The sequence below is a fragment of the Apium graveolens genome, chromosome 6 (assembly GCF_009905375.1).
Source record: "Apium graveolens cultivar Ventura chromosome 6, ASM990537v1, whole genome shotgun sequence".
NCBI lineage: Eukaryota > Viridiplantae > Streptophyta > Magnoliopsida > Apiales > Apiaceae > Apium > Apium graveolens.
Genome location: NC_133652.1, coordinates 78,300,468 through 78,306,387, shown reverse-complemented (window position 1 = coordinate 78,306,387; position 5,920 = coordinate 78,300,468).

Sequence of the window (5,920 nt, the reverse complement as noted above, 5' to 3'; positions counted from 1 at the left end):
TATTCTAACCTCTGGCTCCGTGCCTTTCTTGGTCTTTCACCAGCGGGTGGTCTCTCTCTTAGGAGGGTAAGTGACAAAAACAGTCCTTTTGAGATTCGTCAATCATTTAGAATCTCAAATGATTCCTATATTTCCTTTAGCCAGGCTCTTGCCTCGATTGGGTCAACCTGTTCCTTGGAACTCTGAGAGCTTAGAGACTTACAGGTCCTGAAAGAATTTCCTATCGCATTGTTTCCTCAAGGTGGTGGTTGGGGATAATAGTCTAAGTTCTGTCTAGACAGGTCCATGAATTGCCGTATAGGAGTACCGTCTCGGGTCTCCTTTCCTTACTCGACTTTCTGTTTCCTTAGTATGAAATGTTTCATCCTACTCCCCATAATTGGGGTCATTTTTTTTTAATTTAAAATCCTCATTTTCCACTCCATTATGTCATGGGTTCCTTCTATCTTGATGGCGACCTCCCTGACTATCACGTTCAGGGTTTGCTCTAAATCTTATTCCTCTAACTATGGCTCTCATCTAAGTTCTCATCCTTACGCTCTTGAACTTTTCGGAACCCAAATTCTATAGGAATACCTCATTATTCCCTTATCATCTTTCTCGGTATTAATCTTTTATCTAATTGTTGGCTTTCTGCCTTCATTCATCACCTTTTTCTGGCACAATATGCTCTTTTCCAATAATTCGGTCTCTATTGCAATCTCAAACAGCTTTTCGGTATCGGCTCCGGTTACCTTCACTACTATTTCCATTTTCTCAAAATCTCTTATCAATTCTCCCAAAGACATTATCATCTTGAGTCTCTCCTTTTTACTAAGGGCATCAGCCACCACATTGGCTTTCCCCGAATGATACAGAATCTCCCAATCATAATTCTTGATTAGCTCTAACCGCCTCCTCGGGCGTATGTTGAGCTCTTTCTACGTAAAAATGTACTAGAGCACTTATGGCTTAGGTAATTCTCGCACTTCTCTCCATACAAGTAGTGCCTCCAATCTTTAAGGTAAAACTATTGCCACGAGCCTAAGCTCATGGGTGGGGATATCGAATTTCATATTACCTTAATTGTCTTGACATGTACGCGATTACCTTGCTGTGCTGTATATGAAGCGCCCTAATTCCTTATGCGAAGCGTCACTACATTTCACAAAATCTCATTTTCCATCCGGCAACGCCAACATAGGGAACGTCACCAACCTTTGCTTCAGTACTTAAAAGCTGTTCTCGTATTTCTCTGTCTATTCGAACTTCTCAGTCTTATGAGTAAGCCGCGTTAAAGGGGCTACTATCTTTACAAACTTGAACGAACCTCCGGTAGTGACCGACCAATCCTACCTCGGGTAGTCGACCTAACCATGGTCATCAATTCATCAGTGGTCCTTTATTCATTCTTGTCAGGATCCTCCATGGGATCCTCCTCAGCAACTATCCCTTCCAGGACAACATCCTCAACCGCTACATCCTCAATATCAACATCATCATTAGGACACTCTATCGGATCCACAATCCAATCTCCAATTAGTAATAAACATCATCGCGCTGTTACTCCTCAACCTCAGGGTTCGGAGTCCCGCTACCATCTACGATAACGAACTACGCTCCTATCACGATATTTATAAGGGTTCCCATAAGGGTTTTAACTGTCAGTACTACATTAGGTAGCCCGACTATGAACTTGGCAAGAGTTCTTATTTATCATAGTGAACTTATTATCTTAACGCCACATCATCTCTGAGGTTTATAACGCTTAGCTCTGATACCACTTCTGTAACACCCCCAGATCCGGGGTTGGGGATCCGGGTCATCACGGTCTTTCTTTTCCCTTAATAACACCCAATCTTAATACACAATTACCTTTGAAACTCCCTCGACATCGAAAATCGAATCTGGGATCTCATTCTATACATCATCGTTACTAGAATTCTATGCTTGCACCGCAACCTTCCTCATATAATAATACGACTCTCTATTGATAAGAAAGAATAATTATTCACTAGGTAGATACTCTACTTAATTAGTCTATCAATGATAACTTATACACTACCACGACCCGATTAGTGGTACTCAATCTCAACACTCATTCCAATACAACTCTCACGGTTGTAATCAGCTCATTACTCGCAGAATCATTACTGCATTACTATGGTCCACCACTGACCTACTGTCGTCATTCACTTTCCATGAAATCTTAATATCTAACCATACGGAGTCCATACATGTCGTACCAAATCCTTCTAAGGAGGTAACATAATCACCATTCATGATTCATGAAGAACACTCCTTATCCTGCCATACATACATGACATGAAGCAGATAAAATTGCAGAAGAGTTTCAATCAAGGCAACGATAGCAGGTTAATACCATTCTTAATCATATGCCTTCAATAGAAGACTTAACTCAAAGGTTCGTTTAGTCCTTTTGGAAATATGTCCTGGATTATTCTCAAGATAGTACCTTATGAGATAGATAGTCCGCTCCTGGCGATTACATGAATTAAACCTTTACCGAACTACTATTACGGTTGGGTATTGCACAGTCATCAGAAGGAATGTCAATCTTCCAAACCATAATATAACCTTCATAGCTTTAACCATCATCACTGTATTCCTTTGGCACAAGCGCCTATAATTATTCTCTTATATTTAAAGTGTCGGCCGCCTTTTTGGCCTTTCCTGATAGTAAATTTTCCTTACAGTCAATGTCGTCTTAACCACTTTCACTAATTTTCTACCCTATTTCCGATCACTGCTTGAGTGAAGATGTTTTCCTTAAAATCAGATGAGTAAAAAAAATCACCATTTTTCCATAAGTTATCCCCTCAGTCTTTAGAGGGTAATCACTGTCATGACTGACTCTTAATCATACTTAGAACATCTTTTATCCTGGGCCCTAATTGCCCTGAACAATTTCGACCTTTACTGGTTCGATTCATACTTTTTCGTGGTTCAACACGTGCCCCACTTGGCATCATTATAATTACGTCATATTTCCTTTATCAACATTTCTATTCTTGAAAATTTTGAATATTACCTTTCTCACTTTGTAAAACCTCTAGGGTTATCCTTGAATCGTTCCTCCTGTATTCCTTAGATACAGGGCATATCAAAATACCGTTTACTAATACCAGAATCATTGTCTATATACTTCTGAAAAATTTCTCCACTGATACTTAAAGGTTGTTGTTACCTTAACCCTTTCCAAATCCTACTGTCAAACTCATACTATCCCTACTAAGGGTGAAATGCCAACCTTTATGCATTCCCTAGGATTCATTTTAAGTTACCGATGTTCTATCCTTAATTCCACCTTTAAAAGGTACCTGCATCCTTCCATGGATAAATCAAGTCATATATCCCTGATAAGGGTGTCTTATTCAATCATTCCCACCTCGATAGTCTATACCTAACTTCATAATAGCATCTTTATTCAAATTGAGGTCAATCCGTATGGCCTCCAAAAGATAACAATGGTCATCCGCTTTTGTTGCCTAATTTGGTAACGATAACAAGGATGTCCTGGAAGATATTGGTCGTGTTCAACGTGAACTTCTTCTTAATAATTCCTTATTTACTTTTGTTGTTTATCTCAACAGTCATCTCAATGTTGGGATATCTCTCATACCTGGCGTCTCCCTTTCTGGGTATCAAGCCACCGATCTTACACTTTACCTTCTTGAAGGTCACTTCCTTCATCCAATTTTCTTAATTTCTTACTTTCTTGTCTCCTCAGTCTATCCGCGTCTCATTATTTATCCTTCGAATTATCTCAAGGTTTCCTCGAATCTTCCCAACTTACAGGGGATAAAATATATGTATCTCTTATGCCCTCAACCATCAATTTTAACTCATGGTGAATCACCCTCATCCTGACGATTACATACTCTTCTATTTCTATTTCTACGAGTCTTTAGGGTTTCCTCATACCCAACTCCCTTGTCATTCCTCAAACTCTATTGCCGTTATATTCCCTTCCACTTCAGTTTCTTTTTATTTTCCTTTCTCTCATCATTATTTTACAAACCAATCACAATATAAGCATTGATTTCAAACATCCCGTCATTCTGGATTCGTGTCCTCAGAACGAATCTTGACAACTTTTACATTTTAGATTCATAATTCATCATACTCGTCTACCTTTGTTCTGGCTCTAAAGCTTTTATACTATCTCCATAACCTTGGTAATTACTTTCCCGAAAATAATTGACTGAACTTTAATCGGTTTATTCTAACCTCTGGCTCCGTGCCTTTCTTGGTCTTTCACCAGCGGGTGGTCTCTCTCTTAGGAGGGTAAGTGACAAAAACAGTCCTTTTGAGATTCGTCAATCATTTAGAATCTCAAATGATTCCTATATTTCCTTTAGCCAGGCTCTTGCCTCGATTGGGTCAACCTGTTCCTTGGAACTCTGAGAGCTTAGAGACTTACAGGTCCTGAAAGAATTTCCTATCGCATTGTTTCCTCAAGGTGGTGGTTGGGGATAATAGTCTAAGTTCTGTCTAGACAGGTCCATGAATTGCCGTATAGGAGTACCGTCTCGGGTCTCCTTTCCTTACTCGACTTTCTGTTTCCTTAGTATGAAATGTTTCATCCTACTCCCCATAATTGGGGTCATTTTTTTTAATTTAAAATCCTCATTTTCCACTCCATTATGTCATGGGTTCCTTCTATCTTGATGGCGACCTCCCTGACTATCACGTTCAGGGTTTGCTCTAAATCTTATTCCTCTAACTATGGCTCTCATCTAAGTTCTCATCCTTACGCTCTTGAACTTTTCGGAACCCAAATTCTATAGGAATACCTCATTATTCCCTTATCATCTTTCTCGGTATTAATCTTTTATCTAATTGTTGGCTTTCTGCCTTCATTCATCACCTTTTTCTGGCACAATATGCTCTTTTCCAATAATTCGGTCTCTATTGCAATCTCAAACAGCTTTTCGGTATCGGCTCCGGTTACCTTCACTACTATTTCCATTTTCTCAAAATCTCTTATCAATTCTCCCAAAGACATTATCATCTTGAGTCTCTCCTTTTTACTAAGGGCATCAGCCACCACATTGGCTTTCCCCGAATGATACAGAATCTCCCAATCATAATTCTTGATTAGCTCTAACCGCCTCCTCGGGCGTATGTTGAGCTCTTTCTACGTAAAAATGTACTAGAGCACTTATGGCTTAGGTAATTCTCGCACTTCTCTCCATACAAGTAGTGCCTCCAATCTTTAAGGTAAAACTATTGCCACGAGCCTAAGCTCATGGGTGGGGATATCGAATTTCATATTACCTTAATTGTCTTGACATGTACGCGATTACCTTGCTGTGCTGTATATGAAGCGCCCTAATTCCTTATGCGAAGCGTCACTATATTTCACAAAATCTCATTTTCCATCCGGCAACGCCAACATAGGGAACGTCACCAACCTTTGCTTCAGTTCTTAAAAGCTGTTCTCGTATTTCTCTGTCTATTCGAACTTCTCAGTCTTATGAGTAAGCCGCGTTAAAGGGGCTACTATCTTTACAAACTTGAACGAACCTCCGGTAGTGACCGACCAATCCTACCTCGGGTAGTCGACCTAACCATGGTCATCAATTCATCAGTGGTCCTTTATTCATTCTTGTCAGGATCCTCCATGGGATCCTCCTCAGCAACTATCCCTTCCAGGACAACATCCTCAACCGCTACATCCTCAATATCAACATCATCCGGTCCTGCATTAGGACACTCTATCGGATCCACAATCCAATCTCCAATTAGTAATAAACATCATCGCGCTGTTACTCCTCAACCTCAGGGTTCGGAGTCCCGCTACCATCTACGATAACGAACTACGCTCCTATCACGATATTTATAAGGGTTCCCATAAGGGTTTTAACTGTCAGTACTACATTAGGTAGCCCGACTATGAACTTGGCAAGAGTTCTTA